Source organism: Neoarius graeffei, chromosome 26 (assembly GCF_027579695.1).
Source record: "Neoarius graeffei isolate fNeoGra1 chromosome 26, fNeoGra1.pri, whole genome shotgun sequence".
NCBI lineage: Eukaryota > Metazoa > Chordata > Actinopteri > Siluriformes > Ariidae > Neoarius > Neoarius graeffei.
The window spans coordinates 35,422,770-35,442,177 of NC_083594.1; the positions used below are offsets into that span (position 1 = coordinate 35,422,770).

General features: G+C 42.9%; 1 protein-coding gene across 1 annotated transcript in view; it reads left to right on the forward strand.

The window, feature by feature from the left end:
- The first annotated feature begins 6,280 nt into the window (after positions 1–6,280).
- Positions 6,281–19,408, forward strand: part of alpl (alkaline phosphatase, biomineralization associated) — a 177,633-nt gene continuing 164,505 nt past the window's right edge. The window contains exon 1 of the mRNA XM_060909801.1: positions 6,281–6,379. The gene's annotated coding sequence lies outside the window, so the exon portion shown is untranslated. The remainder of the gene's footprint in view (positions 6,380–19,408) is intronic.

Sequence of the window (19,408 nt, forward strand, 5' to 3'; positions counted from 1 at the left end):
AAATAAACAACATTATGGTCGGACGAACCGAGCGGAGCTCTACTAAAGGACCTGTAGGCTCTTTTAACTGTCCCATAGCAAAGGTCTAAACATTTCATATGTCTTGTAGGACAGGTGACGTATTGAGAAAAGTTACTTAGCGACTTTCCAATCCTACAATGATTAAAGTCGCCCATTATAAAATTCGGCGCATCGGGACGATGCTTTGCAGCCTTTGCACCGTCTGTGCTATTACCCTAGATGCAATATCAGCATTCGCCCTCGGATGAATGTAAACAAGTGTGACAAATATTTGTGGAAACTCTCTCGGCAAGTAGTAAGGACGGAGAGAGACAGACATAAGTTCAATGTCATGGGCGCACACAGTTTCTCTGACCGCAACTGTGTTGCACCAGTTCTTATTAACATACAAGCACAGACCACCACCAAGCGATTTTCCTGTTGCTGCCAGGTCCCTGTCAAGTCGCAACGGTACTCCAAAACCATTGATTTCCAAGTCGGGCTGGAGATCCTGCTCCTTGAGCCACGTCTCAGTCAGTGCAATAAGGCAGGCATTCCTATAGTCCGATATGAATCTAACATTTGCTTAGAGTTCATCCACCTTACTCCGGAGGGATTGTACATTGGCGAGGATTATCGAGGGGAGAGGGATCCTCCGGTGACCCTGTCTTTTGAGCCTCTGGCGGACCCCACCGCGGCTACCTCTTCTCCTCGCCCTTGTCGGCCTCGTCCCCTGGTCTCCCCTGGAAGGATCATGCCCGATGATCTCCGATGGGAAGACTCCAGCTGGGTCCACGATTCCTCCTCCTGTATCCCGGAGTAGCAGTAGAAACTCCCGATTGTAACGGAGGTGGCAATCCAAACACAACACCCGCAAAAAGTGACCAAAAAGTGTCAGAAAGAGCAGAAAACCATTCAGCTTGAGGTGAGTCATTGTTTCTGAAAAAAACGTATGACATATAAAATTTAAAACTGACAATGAACTGTTAATCACACACAATCATTAGAAAAAGCAAACAAACAAACTTAATGCGCACAACTGCTGCTGCGTGTCGCCATTGAACAGCGCCACCCCCTCTAGCTCACCAGCTAATTCACTACAAAACTATCCATAGAGCGTATGCAACCCCTTACAGGAAGTTCCAGATGAACCGTGCCCCAAGCCCTATCTGTAACATTTGTAATGCTCTACCTGGCACGTTTTTACATATGTTCTGGGAGTGTCCCATAATTGCAGATCTGTGGTCTAGTGTAATAAAGGACCTCTCAAAACTGCTGGGCATCAATATCCCAAAAACACCACACATTTGTCTTCTGAATGACATCACTGATCTAGACTATGCCCTTATCCAACAGAGAATGTTGATGACAGGCTTCACAGCCGCCAAAAAATAATTTTGCAATTATGGATTAACCCCCAGGTTCCACCTCGTAAACTCTGGATTAACTACTTGGACAATATCGTTAATTTAGAATATCACACAGCTAGACTAAACAAGGCCATGCCTTCCACTTTACAGAAATGGCAATCATTCCTAGGTAGAATTCAAGATTTAAGTAAATCCCCTCTTCAGTGAGTACAGTATGTCTACATAATGTCTACAGTATGTCTACATAATTTTAATTTGTATTACTGCCATTATTGTGTTTTGTTTTTGGCTGAGTGCTTTTTTCTTCTTATGTTTTTACTTATCTGTTTTTCTCTTTCCTTGTAATGCCCTTGTGGGCCATACCCTGGTATATGGACTGAAAGGACTATATGGACTGTATGCATCTATCCATGTGTACCAGAAGGTTTCTTTTTAATGAATGTACTGTGTAACCGTCTGCCCCCCCCAAGAAAAAACAATAAAAAAGTTGATCACAAAAAAGAAAAGTGTTCGCCATCATCCAAAGGTTGCAAGCAACAGTAGTAATCATGGGCATTTAAACAGCACCCATGCATTATGAACATCATCACATTCGTATACCAGTAACCAATCAACTTCATTCAACATATTCTCAAACATATCTATTGAGTAGTTCTTACTTGATCTTAGGGTGACATTATTATGTTTGTTGATTGGGTTCTTATATCATTTATGAGTACAATAAATTAGACGGTGATCACTTCCACAAAAATCAATGACACCAGATGTTTTTATTCTACTCTGATCAGAGACCATAATCAAATCAAGTATACTTGAGGTAGTTTTAGTCACTCTAGTTGGTTCGTCAATTAACTGGTTAAGATCAAACAGAGACATAAAATGATTTAAGGATTTGTGCAACGAATTTGGCCCATATTCATGACTGTGCTTCAAATTGACATTAAAATCTCCAAGTATAATACATTCCTGTTTACACATATCATCGATACCTGAACAACTCAATTCTAGTCTGTGGAAGAAGTCCATATCTCTGGGAGGTCTATAACAAACCCCCACTAGTATTGGCTTTGATTTCGGGAGGCACAGTTCAATCCACACTGATTCGGTGTTATCACTGATATCCATTCTCCTGTTGTAAGGAATGTCTTTGTTGACATAGACACAAACACCACCTCCCTCGTGATTCCTGTCCCGGCGGGCGACCATATATCCTGGGATTTCTATCTCAGCATCTGGAACAGAGTCATCCAGCCAGGACTCAGTGATGCCAATGACTGCGAGCTTTGAAGCTGCTGCGAGTTGACGGAGTTCGTCCAATTTCGGAATGCCTAGGCATCTTATTTTTGTTCCATGTCTCCCCACTATGTCCCAAGTCTCCCACCATAATGTGCCATGTCTCCCCTCAATGTCTCATGTGTCCCTGCAAAAAATAATGAGAGAAAAAGTGAAGTCTGAAGGTCAATACACTACTGTTCAAAAGTTTGGGGTCACTTTGAAATTTCCTTATTTTTGAAAGAAAAGCACTGTTCTTTTCAATGAAGATCACTTTAAACTAATCAGAAATCCACTCTATACATTGCTAATGTGGTAAATGACTATTTTAGCTGCAAATGTCTGGTTTTTGGTGCAATATCTACATAGGTGTATAGAGGCCCATTTCCAGCAACTCTCACTCCAGTGTTCTAATGGTACAATGTGTTTGCTCATTGCCTCAGAAGGCTAATGGATGATTAGAAAACCCTTGTACAATCATGTTAGCACAGCTGAAAACAGTTTAGCTCTTTAGAGAAGCTATAAAACTGACCTTCCTTTGAGCAGATTGAGTTTCTGGAGCATCACATTTGTGGGGTCGATTAAATGCTCAAAATGGCCAGAAAAATGTCTTGACTATATTTTCTATTCATTTTACAACTTATGGTGGTAAATAAAAGTGTGACTTTTCATGGAAAACACAAAATTGTCTGGGTGACCCCAAACTTTTGAACAGTAGTGTACAGTATATATGACAAGCTAAAACACTAATGTTGTGATAAGAGGGTATAGTAAATACTCTCTAATGCAATGTGAATGTGACTGATATCTGCAAAGAATTTCACACAATCGACAAAAGCTGAAAACTTGTCCCAAGTCTCCCTGCTCTCTCCTACAGGTCAAGAGCTTCAGGTAATATTCACACCAAACATCAGAATGAAGAAAAAGTGTGATCTCTGTGACTTCAAGTGTTGTGTGTGAAAAGATCATACTTTTTCTTCATTCTGATGTTTGATATGAACATTTACCTGAAGCTCTTGACCTGCATCTGCATGATTTGATGCATTGTGCTGCTGCCATATGATTGGATGATGAGATAACTACATGAACATGCAGGTGTGTATGTGCTGCTAAGGCCAAACAAAATAATGTGTGTGTTTCCGGTTACCCGACCAACCCTGTAAAAACACTGCGACCCTTCAACTGTTTATGACCACGATAAACAAACTATTTCTTGCGCCCGACCCTACCTGCTTGGCAGCCACCTGGCGAGTCAAACGAGAACCACTCGGGCGTGTCATATACGTAAACCACTCGGTATTTGTCGAAAGACACGAGGCCCGTCAGGAGTAAATTGACAACCAACACGCACCTCCCTCTACCCCAGCCCTTTCAAACCAGCACGGGCACGGCCTGGTAGGACGGTGCTTCGGCCAGTCATTCGCCACCGTGCAAGCGCTGCTCAGCGACTTAAGTTTTGATTTGATCCATGGCTCCAGCCCACCTTTAAACGTTTATAACTCGGACACTGAAGGTCGCAGCAAAGCCAAATTTTGTAGGCATTTCTAGACAGGAGTCACCGATAGATGCAATCGAATACATAGCTGAACAATGCTGCGTATTCTTGCTAATGTTACAATGATGATTAGCTTAGATTTTTAAGTAGAAAAACTGGCCACCCTTGTGTTCATGCCTCGAAGGGTCGGATGTAAATGACTGCTTGCACATGCGTGGTATATTTCATCGATTCTTCCGGGTGCCTATAAAATGGAGGTTCACCTCGGAACAAAAAGCAACACAGTGGACAGAAATGTTTGCTTGTCAAATCAGCCTATGGAGCACTTGCATGTGACGTCACAGCCGATCCAGATTGTGACAGATGCCATCGTGTTGGTCAAACGCCATATTCTGCCTTCTACTTCTGCTTTTACTTCTACCTTTTCTTCTGGAAAACCCTACTATATACAATTCTACTACAACGGCTGCGGCTACAAGCTCTCCCTACCTGTGCACGTTTTTTATGTTTTTTGTGTGTATTTTTGCGTGTTGTTCATCTGTACCGGACTTCAGTATCCACTACAACCGTATGGACTTACTGGACATTGGTTTCCAGCAGAAAATGACGGTTTGTAGCGATTTCCATCGCATGCACAACATTCCGGACGAAAAAAAAACAACATTCCGGACGAGATAGCGAGACCAGCGGGGTCTCCGTGGATTGTTATTGGAAGCAAAGCGAAGGAGGCGGTGCCGGGAGCCAAAGCAAAAGCGAGGCTGCAGAGCCGGCCTGTTGACTAAGCTCAGAAAACAGCCACTCAAATCTCCACTGCCAAGCCTCTACCTCTCCAACGCCAGATCCAGGTAAACAAGACGGATGATTTGGAATTACAGCTGGAATTACCTTATTCTATTCTATAATCGGCTGGTCAGTGCTATACTCAATACTTAAGTGACTTACCCATCCAATGAGTATTCTTGTTTACAAGATGCCACATCTGAGTCACTGACAAATCCTGAATTTCTGTAGAGATAACTGTCCAGAGATTTATAAGCACGCAGTGCTTCACCACTGAACAGCGAGGGAAAGTTAATGAGGTAATTATACACGTCCGGGTATTCCGCTGGCAGTTCAAAATCCGGTCGTGAAAACTCCGTCCGGTAAGCCATAAGGGTCACAAATCTGTAGATCGTTTATTTTAGACATATATCTAGTTATCTGTTCATTAGAAAAATGAGCCGTGTAGTCCGTCGGTTGAAATTGATCCATTCTGTACACGAGTGCAGCAGTATTCAGCGGTGTTTTTGACCGACAAGATGGCGGTTGTGTACTTTCCGGTCACGTGACTGCAAGATCTCTAAGATATTCACAACAATTAAAAATATTTCCAAATGAAGAACTATAGAGTACAGTAACTACAACATTGGTTCCTACAACAAATCACACAGTTCTGACATTCTGGGATCAGTTGCAAACGTTTAACGAGTATTTTGCAAAAAAGTTTTCAAAGGAAACTTCTCACTTTTTCCTACCTCATTCTCATCTCATTATCTCTAGCCGCTTTATCCTGTTCTACAGGGTCGCAGGCAAGCTGGAGCCTATCCCAGCTGACTACGGGCGAAAGGCGGGGTACACCCTGGACAAGTCGCCAGGTCATCACAGGGCTGACACATAGACACAGACAACCATTCACACTCACATTCACACCTACGGTCAATTTAGAGTCACCAGTTAACCTAACCTGCATGTCTTTGGACTGTGGGGGAAACCGGAGCACCCGGAGGAAACCCACGCGGACACGGGGAGAACATGCAAACTCCACACAGAAAGGCCCTCGCCGGCCACGGGGCTCGAACCCGGACCTTCTTGCTGTGAGGCGACAGCGCTAACCACTACACCACCGTGCCGCCCACTTTTTCCTACCTACCCTAGAAAATTTATCGTAAACTTTTGGGATAAACAATTTTTTCCCTACCTACCTACCCTATTTTGAAAACCCAGGAAACACATTATTTTGTTTGGCCTAATAGAGTGGACTGTGTGTGTGTGTGTGTCTATAGCTCTGAGTGAAAAGTGAAAAGCAGAAGGTGCTCTGCTCAGCAGTAGGAGGAGCTCGCGTTTCAGATGCGCCCTTATTATATATACACTGTAGCGGATTTTGTCTGTGCGCGCGCTTCAGCCGGCGTTATAAAAGCATTCACGCATCAGCGGATTAAACGCACAGCCGCATGAAACGCAGGATAAAGAGGACCTTGTGAAGGTAGGCGCACTGTTCGTGCATTCGAACTCACTTTTAAAAAAAATCTCCTAAAGTTTTTTTTTCTCTCCCTGCTAAAATAGACACTCGCTTAATTGTGCAGACTTCATGCAACTAGAAGTTCATGCCCGATTAGCCATATGATGTGCAAAACATTGCTCAGCGGTGAGAATGGTCTCTGCGAATAGTTGTTCATGTCCACGAACTTCAAATCAGTCCGACATGATACTATGATTACCATGCTGATGGTTGCCTGGAATACTAATGACTTCCTTTTTATACCTCTTGGCTGCATGGAGTCGGTCAAATCCACAAAAAGCTCTTTGAAAGCCGACAATTCAGGATGTTGCAAGTCACTACACACTTCTGCAGCCTTTTTTTTTTTTTTTTTTGCCGCATGCAGAAACACTGTAGGCTTTACCGATTACTCTTTACATGGTTTCCTTTTGTTCTTAACATGTATATAAACAATCAGAATTTGTGGCTTTCTGTTTTGTCTTATTTTCTTGCAGTGCTTCTCTACTAAATTGTACCGTGCTCTGTATCTTCTGTGGTGGGACCATCAATGGGGCATCTTTTCTCCCTTTACCAGCCTATGCATCCATTGAATAGTAATGTGAAAGTAGTGTACCTTTTAAAACGATTTAGGGTACATAACTGAACCTTAAGGAGAACTCTTGTACCTTTTTTTTTTTTTTATTAGCGTTTAGCTTTTATTTGTAGGGGAGAGCGGGGAGACTTGGAACAAGTTTTCAGCTTTTGTACGGTAGATTGTGTGAAATTCTTTGCAGGAAGCGTGACAGTCATATTGTATTAGAGGGTATTTACTGTACCCACTTACCACAACATTAGTTTCTCAGCTTGTCACATATACTGGCCTTCAGGGTTCACTTTCTCTCTCATTATTTTTTGCAGGGAGATATAGGACGTTATGTTGGGAGAATTGGGACATAGTGGGGAGACATGGAACAAAATACACCTAGGCCTACATGTTTAATTTTTATTTATTAACAAAACCTGTAACATATGAACTGTATGAACACACAGTGCTGGTACAGTGATAGAAAAATGTCAGTTTACCCCAAACCTGATGAAACAAAACAGTTCCATTCTCAAGAAGGAATGAAATAAACAATCCTCATGCAGGTACACTCCTACGTTTTTAACAAACATTTTAAAATATTTTCATATTTGTAAACCTGTCAGGGTGTACGAATGCAAGTGCAGGGGAGAGCGGGTGCGTCACAAACTGGAAAGAAATCCAAATCAGAAGACGTAGTCAGGGATGGGCAAGGATTGGTCGATTCGTGAACTGAATGTGCAAGTGAGAAAATGCAGTCAGAAAATAAACTTAGACAAAGTCAAAACATGAATAGTAAGGCAGAAAGTCAGAAGGCTTGGTATGATCAGGTATGGAGACAAAGAATGATACTTCACAAAGGGTGTTTGTGACTGCTGAGCTTATATAGGGAAGTGATTACTGGCCAATAGGAAACAGGTGCACTTCCTTGTATTCCGGAGATGAGGGGTGCTGTGATGCTTGGGAGTTGTAGTCCAGAGTGGTCATGTCTGGAGGCTGCTCCAAACTCAGGTTTTTGGTACTGTTACTGACAGAACCCCCCTGAGGTGCTCACTCTGGGAGCAATCTCCTTTCTTGATGACCTCTTTTTCTTGGTGCTGGCTTTTCTGAATGTTCAGAAAAGCTCCAGCTGCCCTTGTCTGCGCCGAGAATTGAGGATTTTGTGAACCTGGTATATTGGGTCTCCTTCTTGCTCCAGGGAGGGGGGAAGTTCTCGGGTGAGTGTGTTAGTTGCTAGGGGGCCTTGGATGGCGGGCTTCAAGCATGACACATGGAATGTGGGGGCCAGTCTGCAGTGAGGTGGGAGTTCCAACTTATAGGAAATCTTATTAACTTTGCGAATCACCTTATAAGGACCAATGTATCTAGCTTGGAGCTTCTGGCAGGTATTTGGCTCTTGTAGGTCCTTAGTGGAAATCCACACTCAGTTGCCTTGAAAGTCTTGGAAAAATCGATCTATGACCACTAGGATAACCATGTTGCCTTGGGATTGGGGTAGGTTGATGATGAAGTCAATGGCTATTCATGACCAGGGTCGTAGAGGCACTGGGAGTGGACAGAATTTTTTGGCAGGTGGGGTCCGTGGCACCTTCACTTGGGCACAGGTGAAGCAAGATGAAGCAAAGTCCCCCCCCCCCAGATCTATCCCTCTGAGTTATATGTCAATCCTGAGATCGAGATGTTGACCTCTTCTGCTCCTCGGACCTGTCTGATCCATCCCGATGCCCTATGCCTGGTTGGAGTCTCATCACGTTGCTCCTGTGGAGGACGGCCCCATATGGACAGTTGAAAGTCATACTTGGAAGATGATCTGGACACTTACAGTAATGCTTTTATGGCTGAGGACTACAGTTCACTTGCTAACTTTAGGACTGCAGTTGTCATGAACAGTTTTGCATTCAAGTTTTCATCAATGAAGAGAGATAACATCAACGAAACTGACTTCATGTTAAAACTGTTAATGTTATAGTTATGTTGTCTGTTGTTGCCCAAAAGAGGATGGGTTCCCTTTTGAATCTGGTTCCTCTCGAGGTTTCTTCATGTCATCTGAGGGAGTTTTTCCTTGCCATCGTCACCACAGGCTTGCTCATTGGGGATAGATTAAGGATAAAATTAGCTCATGTTTTAAGTCATTCAAATTCTGTAAAGCTGCTTTGCTATAATGTTTATTGTTAAAAGCACTATACAAATAAACTTGACTTGACTTGAAAGTGGTTGATCTCAGAAATCATGTTCTTCCACCAATACTTATTTTGAGAAGTTGGTAGGTTCTGTGACTGCCGGGGTGCCCTGTGGCTGGAGAAGAGTGGGCCCAGGTGATGAGTTGACCTCAGAATCGGGGCGGCACATACACGAGTCCAGGAAGGACAGTTCTCAGGCAGAGCTGGAGGTTGCAATTAGGGATCGACCGATATGTTTTTTTTTTCAGGACCGATACCGATTATTATGGAATTGGGATGCCGATAACCGATATGTGCAATCGATAAATGTAAACATTATAATTCACATGAAATTAAACATAGCACACACTGACACAGACCTTCATATCCATGAAATGTATGTTTAATTGTAAAATTGAACATGAAATTTTGTGCAGGGAGATGCCAGCAGCATTTGTACAATAAAGTCAAACATTAGTTAGAATAAAATGAGAAATAAAATAATAATAAAATAAATATTCACCAATAAAAAAAAAAAATCACTCCCTACTATATTACAGCTCACCATTTTCAGTGGAAAATAAATGAAAATACACTCTGGTTTCTTTTACACTAAGAACTAAGTAAGACTTACCAACTTCAAGTAGTTTTTAAATAACAAATCAAGTGTAGGGAGCTGCCTGCAGCATTTTTTAAAAAGTAAAATCAAACATAAAGTAGGCTATCACTCCCTATTATGTAACAACAGTATTACATAGCCTACTAGCACCATATCACACCTGGCTTGTTTAAATGTTCAAATAGCGCTTTATAAAGTTACCTAACATGTACAAGTGCAATGCGCTTTCTTAGCACGAGTCACGTCATGAAGTTTACTTATCACCATAACAAATAGCCAGTAGGCTTGCGCTAGCCTACAGAACACAAACACTACGTTTTATTTTGTCTTCCCTTGACCACCTCTCTGTATGGCTGTCATTCTACTGTTCGAGTAGAACTACTGACACATTCACAACGTTTCCAGACGGGGATTTAAAAATGACTGCAGCCTACGTTATGCTGTTTCAGCAAGACTAGTTGGTTGTAGGCTAATTCAAGTGCTTCCTTCCATAAGCTAAGTTTGCCTGGCTACACAGATGCAAATGGACAATTTTAACAAGTAGTAGATGAAGAATGTAAACATATAATGATGATGTGCTTTTGCAACTTGTGTGTTTGTGAGTTATTGCGGCAAAAGCAGCGTGTCCTTACCTTGAAGTGGGATCTGCTTCTGCCCGAGTGCCCATACGGCCACCTTGAAACAGTTCAGAGTTTAGCTACGCGTGTTGATTGGCTGTATCCCTTGTGCCGCTTCTGCCCGAGTGCCCGTACAGCCGCCTTGAAACTGTTTCACAGCGTTCAGCTACGCGTGTTGATTGGCTATATCTCTTGTGCCAAATAAATCAGATGTTGTGGTGGGCAGGACCGTGTTCTTGAACTCAGAGAGGCGAGTGCAGGAAAGGACGTGCAGTGACAGTCGCGTTAGGAACGAAATGGCTGCAAAAAGGCAAGTTATTGGCATATCGGTGGAAATTATGGCCGATACCGATAACCCTAAAAATGCAGAATATCGGCCCGATATATCGGCCAGGCCAATTATCGGTCGACCCCTAGTTGCAATTACGCTATTTCTTTTTGTATATCCCAAGAAACGGCCTGCAAAAAAACATTCAGGTAATAGGATAGGTGTAGGTTCTGGAATGTGGTTCAAAGTGGTGTGTAGTCTGGAGAGGGTGTCTGCTTTAGTGTTTCTGGGACATGGGTGGTAGGAGATCATGAATCGAAATCATGTGAAGAACAGAGCCCATCTGGCTTGACATGGGTTAAGGCGTTTAGCTGTCTTCAGATATTCTAGATACTTATGATTGGTGAAGATAGTAAATGGATGTGTGGTGCCCTCTAGCCAGTGTCTCCATTCATCTAGAGCCAGTTTGATAGCTAGGAGTTCTTGATTGCCAATGTCATAATTCTGTTTGGCTGGGGTGAGTTTCTTAGAATAGAAAACTATGGGGTGTAGTTTAGGCTTATCTCCGAAACGCTGAGATAGGGCCCCTCCCACTCTAGTCTCAGAGGCATCAACCTCTACGATAAATGGTTTCCTAGGGTCTGGATGCTGAAGAATGGGGGCTGTTGTGAAAGCAGTCTTGAGCTGGTTGAAGGCTTCCTTGGTGTCTGGGTCTCACTGGAGATCCCTGGTGCAAATCCTGGCCAGGATCCTACCAGGATCCTAGCAGAATCTTACCAGGATCCTAACCAGGATCTTGTACAGGATCTGAAATATAATCCTAAAGGATCTTGTCCAAGATCCTACAGGATCCTGTACAAGATCCTGTACGATCCTGTAGGATCCTACAGGATCTTGAACAGGATCCTGTAGGATCTTGTACAAGATCCTGTAGGATCCTAACCAGGATCTTGTACAGGATCCTGGTAAGATCCTACAGGATTTTCTGAAGGATCCTACAATATCCTATAGGATCCTGGTAAGATCCTACAGGATTTTGTGAAGGATCCTACAATATCCTACAGGATCTTGTACAGGATCCTACAATATCCTACAGGATCTTGTACAGGATCCTACAATATCTTACAGGATCCTGTACAGGATCATACAATATCCTACAGGATCTTGTCCAAGATCCTGTAGGATCTTGGACAAGATCCTTTAGGATTATATTTCAGATCCTGTACAAGATCCTGGTTAGGATCCTGGTAAGATCCTGCTAGGATCCTGGTAGGATCCTGACCAGGATTTGCACCAGGGCTTTTAGATGAATCACATTATTATGAAGGTTATTTTTCAACCAAACATGCTGTTGATTGTACTAGGTTTCATAGTTGAATAAATATGGAACACTGCTCTTTATAACTTTATTCAAGCAAACTCATGAAAACTGTAACTCTGAAATATTATCATGGAATAGTTAAAATTGTCTTCCATATTCACATTATTATGGTTTGTTGAAATAAAGGTCATCATATTTAAACCCTAAATCACATATAGTATGTGTGAGCCCTCTTCAGCTCTTGTACAGAAGGATATTTATTTAAGTTTAAAAAAAACCTCGCAAAAAAACTTTAAATGCACTATCTATTCAAGAATTTAGGGCTAGCAAGCCTCGTTTCCATGCTACCCTGAATTTGCTGAATCAGAGTATTGGGAATTCGTTCGGCAAGAACCTACTCAGGATCCTGTTGGTATCCAGTTAGGATCTTATTCAGGATCCTACTTAGGATCTTGTTAAGATCCTACAAGAACATACCCAGGATCCTGTTGGTATCCAGTTAGGATCCTGTTCAAGATCTTGTTTAAGATCCTACAAGATCCTACACAGGATCCTGCTGCAATTGAGTTAGGATCTTATTTAGGATTCTGTTCAAGGTCTTGTTTAAGATCCTACAAGATCCTACTCAGGATCCTGTTGGTATCCAGTTAGGATCTTATTCAGGATCCTACTTAGGATCTTGTTAAGATCCTACAAGAACATACCCAGGATCCTGTTGGTATCCAGTTAGGATCCTGTTCAAGATCTTGTTTAAGATCCTACAAGATCCTACACAGGATCCTGCTGCAATTGAGTTAGGATCTTATTCAGGATCCTGTTCAAGATCTTGTTTAAGATCCTACAAGATCCTACTCAGGATCCTGAAGCATTCGAGTTAGGATCTCATTCGGGATCCTACTCAAGTTCTTGTTTAAGATCCTACAAGATCATACTCAGGATCCTGAAGCATTTGAGTTAGGATCTTATTCAGGATCCCACTCAAAATCTTGTTTAAGATCCTACTTAGGATCCTGAAGCATATGAGCTAGGATCTTATTCAGGATCCTACTTAGGATCTTTTACAGGATCCTGATACTTTTTCAAGATCTTATACAGGATCATGTTCAAGATCCTATCACTTCCAAGATTTTGGCTCCTTCTAGGATCCTATTTAGGATTCTGCACAGGATCTTATATAGGATCCTATTTCTACTTAGGATCTTAAATAGGAATGTAATCCTGTGCAGGATCCTATTTCTACATAGGATCCTATTCAGGATCTTAAATAGGATCCTGTTCCTATGTAGGATCCTATTCAGGATCCCATTCCTAAATAAGATCTTACAGGATCCTACAGGATCCTGTGTAGGATTTGCACCAGGGATGCTGCAGCCCCTACTTGAGCAGGGTAGTCAGAGGCATGACAATCATGCTGAACCCGCGGATGACGCGATGATAAAAGTTTGAGAACCCCAGGAAGCATTGTAATTCCTGGGTCATTCCATGTCAATTCACACACCCTCCCCAGTGACACCTCTTCAATTTGCCTGATATTTATTTTATTAGTACCTTATGATGTCAAAAGAAAGAATCCAAAATTTTAGCTTCCTAGCTAGAACGGTTTTTGAATTTTGGCCCTTCAAAGTTTGGGTGCCATGCCCACTTTTGGGGTCCGGGAATTGTACACTTAATTTGCAAGCATTTTTGGAGGCCCATATCTTTTGTTCTAAGGGGAATATAGACCTGTAAATTGCTATATCTATGTATTCTGGCCCTGTCTATCTGATTCTGCACCTAAAAATAGCACAAGTTTACTAACTTTAGAGATATTAACCCCTTAAAAGTGGATTTTTTTTTAATGACTTTTTTTTTTTTGACATTTCAGGGGTCCATATCTTGGAAAGTTTTTGTGTTGATAGGGTTTCAACTGATTCATCATCATATTTGGGAACTCTACTGTGTACTTAGAGAGTTTCAGGGCACTCAGAGGTTTGGTGGGGGTACAGGAGGGCCCCAAATATGGCTTCGGGACAAAATTACCATTTGGTACGTCCTACTTCAGGCCATTAGTTGGCCATGTGGGCACATGATGACTGGAGTGAGCCTTTAACCCTATCAACAGACACCTTTTATCAAACTTTTAAGCCAATAAAAACTTTGATTATCCAACTCCTTCAATATAAACTAAGCATTTGTACATGGTATTGTTTTTGCATATTTTCTGAAAAGTCTGGAAAGTAGGTCAGCTATTGTTTTAACTGCCAATTCAAATCAAAAGGTACTAAAACACATTCAAATTATAAAATAGTAAGATTAAAACAAGGATAATATCACTGAACACATATATTTGAATATATAAACTGACAGTTTATATTTATTAACCCTTTGCACACTGTACACACACACACGTAACTTTAAACTACACTTACTTAAGAATAAATTAGTCATGTGATCAGATCAGACAATTTTAATGAGGCATGGACGCCATTTACTGCTGTAAAATACATGTAGGCACAATACAAAACGATTCAATTCAATATAAAACCATAACCAGGCTTGCTGACTTACACTGACAGTTAAGCATGAATGTACTTTGGAAGAAGCATCTCAATTCTTTCTACATCAACTGCAACAAGTTTATAATGCCGAGCACTACGACCTTGAATCTCTGGCACATTTACACGACATATAAGGTCTTGAAATGGCACCCAGCATGGTGGATTTTGGCGGTTTTCAGCAGGCCAAGACAGAGTCGTGTTTGACCGTTTCATGAAATGACAAGATACATCATTGTGTACGGTCGACAATGTTTGCCACATACCAGTTGTTGTCATACACACAAGCAATATATTGCCCAGGCTGATATGAACTGAAATCCTCTGCACCATCACAAGCATGACTTGGGGTTGCAGTAGAATCAGTACCATCAGTGGCACCCACCGACACAATGGAAAATGTCAAGTCCTGAGAAATCCTCCACATCAGTTGGAGATGCGGAGGATTTCTCAGGACTTGACATCAAGTAGGCTGTACAGTTATACATGATATTAAAATACTATGCTATATATGTTTTCCATAATTATTTTAATAAATCTCTTTTTTTTTTTTTTTTACGCATGCCTCTAGGCTGTTCTGGCATCACTCATTATTGCACGAATGCTTTCCATGGGACAGAGAAAACTCAGTTCAAGTAATCATATAAACTGTAAAAGCAAACTGGGGTTGAGCACACAAAGAGATCTGGAAAATGTGGTCAATTTGGCAGCCATCGCAGCACTATGCTCCAAGTAAATAATGGAATGGTTTCCATATTGCTTCTGCAACTTCACTTTTTCAGTTTTTCATTGCCATCATGTCATGGAATTTATTCCCATTTTGACATAAACCAAACCCTTCAGCAAACTCTTTTAGCATTAAGAAGGCAGGATGAAATAGCCATTAAACCTGGCAGAAGTCTGTAAAATTAGCAATATGATAAACTGTCAGAGAGAAAAAGTACATAGGAAAGCCTCACAAGGGGAAGATTAATGTTAAGCTGTTCTCCATATTCCAGAGAAATATTTAGTGTACTTGTCTTAAATTATCATTTTTCATCCCAGTTGCAGAACAGAATTGGGTCAATCAAACCCCTGAAGTAACTTCACTACGTGGGAATCCAAACATGATCAAATGACAGCATTTTCAAACATTGCTAAACAGCTTTAATAATCAGCAACGTTGCAAGGGTTATTTTCTACTCTGCATATTACAGAGATTCATAAGACAAGCTAAAGAATCATGTCTCGGAAATAACATTTGGAAAGAAACTTTTACTAAAAGGAGTATAAAGGGAGGGGGAGAGGAAAGAAGAATGACCAGCCGAGTACTGACCTGACCTTATGTTTGTGATGCGACCTGTTGTTGGGGGAGTAGATTAGGATGTTGCAGGGGCGTAGCCATCATTTTAGAAGTGAGGGGGACAAATTGTTCAGAGGTCTATTGAGTGATTTATCATCCTCTCGCATTCAATTGCACCTCTCCTTAGCAGCTAAAGAACCACAAACAGCACAGCACCAGGGAACCAACTTTAGTTCTTTAAAATGATATACTATCAAAATCTAAAGTCAAAATCTGTAGACCCTTTTTCAGCATCATGTGATCAAACAGTTGCGCACGCACCCTGGCAACAGAAGCAGTAAGCTTCCCAATTGATTCTGGGACAGACTAGCCTACTTATCAATCATTTAAACGTGGATATATACTGTTCTCAGCATCAACATGTCTGGTTGTTGTGTATACGGTTGTACGAATCGCTATTTCACCGGCGGATTAAAGTTTTATAGGATTCCTAAAGGATCACACCTATTTCAGAGCAACGGACGGCGGCTGTGGCTGCAGGCGATTAAATGTGTGGACCAGAACGAGGACATAATAAAAAATGCTCGTGTCTGTAGCGCCCACTTTATATCAGGTAAGGTTGTCTATCGACTGATTTTACTGGAAGCCTTGTTTACATTAGTGATTACCTGCATGGTGTAGAATAATAATCAAAAGCAGCTTAAGTTGTTGGATAAACTGACGTTAGCTTTGGCTAGTAGCACTAGCTGCTAGCTTGCTATGCAGCTAAAGTTTTATTAGATTTGCCCATTAACTTGCTAGGCAAAACAGATGTGTTTGTTCTAAGCCGATCTTTGTGTATAAACAGAAGAAGGGTCTATAAAACTTTAGCTGCATAGCAAGCTAGCAGCTAGTGCTACTAGCCAAAGCTAACGTCAGTTTATTCAACAACTTAAGTTGCTTTTGATTATTCTACACCATGCAGGTAATCACTAATGTAAACAAGGCTTCCAGTAAAATCAGTAGCTAGATAACCTTACCTGATATAAAGTGGGCGCTACAGACATGAGCATTTTTTATTATGTCCTCATTCCAGTCCACACGTTTAATCGCCTGCAGCCACAGCCACAGTCTGTTGCTCTGAAATGGGTGTGATCCTTTAGGAATCCTATAAAACTTTAGTTCGCTGGTGGAATAGCGATTCGTACAACTGTATACGCAACAACCAGGCATGTTGATGCTTAGAACAGTATACAGTGGGGTAAAAAAGTATTTAGTCAGTCACCAATTGTGCAAGTTCTCCCACTTAAAAAGATGAGAGAGGCCTGTAATTTTCATCATGGGTATACCTCAACTATGAGCGACAAAATGAGGGAAAAAAAAAATTCAGAAAATCTCATTGTCTGATTTTTAAAGAACTTATTAGCAAATTATGGTGGAAAATAAGTTGTAGTAATCCCCGATGAGGGTGGAGCACAGAAGCACGGCAGGCGAGAGTTCGTGTTTACACACCCACTCTTTATTGAGCTTTTCAGCTTGCTTTCTTTCTTTCACGCACGCACTCACTCACACAAGTGCTGTGGTCAGGGAGCCATTCTTCTCTCCTCTCTCCCTCCCTTTATACTCCATCCCTGCAACAAACACACACACACAAATTTACATCAGGTGTAATGACCTAGCCACTTACTTTCCCTGACCCCGCCCTCCATTCACAGACTGCTGCTTGGCCACGCCCCCGCTGCCACATACCCCCACCGCCCGAATCAGGCCAGGGAACCATCCGGCCTGAAGCTGACTCCCCCCCGATGGGACAGGAAGTCTGCCACCACCATCTGTGCCCCTGGCCTGTGGATCACATCGAACTTAAATGGCTGGAGAGCGAGATACCAATGGGTGATCCGCGCATTGGCATCCTTCATGCGGTGGAGCCACTGGAGGGGCGTGTGGTCCGAACAGAGAGTGAAAGGGCGCCCCAGCAGGTAGTATCGGAGGGCGAGGACCGCCCACTTGATGGCGAGACACTCCTTTTCAATTGTGCTGTACTTGCTTTCGTGCATCGACAGCTTTCAGCTGATGTACAGCACTGGGCGCTCCTCACCCTCCACCTCCTGGGACAAAATGACCCCCAGCCCCCTGTCCGATGCATCAGTCTGCAAAATAAAGGGGAGAGAGAAGTCAGGGGAGTGTAAAAGTGGCCCCCCACACAGTGCAGCTTTTACCTCCGAGAAGGCCTGTTGGCATTGCTCCATCCACTTGACCGGATCTGGAGCCCCCTTTTTAGTGAGGTCGGTTAGCGGGTTGGTGACGTCCGAATAGTTAGGTATAAACCTACGATAATAGCCAGCCAGCCCCAAGAACCGCCTCACCTCCTTTTTGGTCTTGGGTAGGCCGCGATCGCTGCAGTCTTGTTAATTTGGGGACGCACCTGCCCATGACCCAAGTGGAACCCCAGATACTGTACTTCCACCCGCCCAATTGCACACTTTTTCGGGTTAGCTGTGAGGCCCGCTTGCCTCAGCGACTTTAGAACAGCCCTCGGGTGTTCCAAGTGCCGTGGCCAATCATGACTGTAGATTATGTCATCTAGATAGGCGGCTGGGTAGGCAGCATGAGGGCGGAGGACCCTGTCCGTAAGCTGCTGGAATGTAGCGGGCGCCCCAAATAACCCAAAGGGGAGCGTGACAAATTGGTGTAAACCAAACGGTGTGGAAAAGGCCGTTTTCTCTCGGGATAGAGGAGTCAAGGGGATCTGCCAATATCCCTTGGTTAGATCCAGTGTCGAATAAAAGCGAGCAGCGCCTAACCGATCAAGCAACTCATCAATGCAAGGCATTGGGTACGTGTCAAATTTAGACACCTCGTTGACCTTTCTATAGTCCACACAGAACCGAACCGACCCATCTGTCTTGGGAACCAGGACCACTGGGCTGCTCCAGTCACTGTGGGACTCCTCGATTATGCCCGTTTCGAGCATGGTCTTGAGTTCATCCCGAACCACCTTTTTCTTGTGTTCGGACAAGCGGTAAGGGCAGCTATGCACTACCACCCCCGGGGGCGTTTTGATGGTGTTCTATGAGGTGGGTACGACCTGGAAGGGGCGAGAACACATCGGAAAATTCCTTCTGCAACTTGACTACCTCCGTGAATTGGGTCAGCGAGAGGTGGTCTCCACAAGGGACCGGAGTGGTCTGCGATGTTATCCTTTTTACCTCTGGCCCCAGCTCTGCCTTCTCTGGGACTACCAACGCCACGGGGACCCCCACATTCCAACATTTTTAAAAGGTTGAGGTGGTAGACTTGCAGTGCCCTGCCCCTATCCGTTCGCTTTACCTCATAGTTGACATCCCCGACTCACCGTGTGACCTCGAAGGGCCCTTGCCACTTGGCGACTAATTTAGAACTCGACGTGGGCAATAATACGAGTACTTTTTCTCCCGGCGTGAATTCTCTAAGGCGCGTGCCCCTGTCATACAGCCGGCTTTGACGTTCTTGTGCCTGCTGTAAATTCTCCTGGGTTAATTGCGTGAGGGTGTGGAGTTTTGCGCGCAGGTCAAGAACGTACTGGATTTCATTTTTACTCGGTGAAGGTCCCTCCTCCCAATTTTCCCACAGCACATCCAGAATGCCACGCGGCTTACACCCATATAATAATTTGAAGGGAGAAAACCCTGTG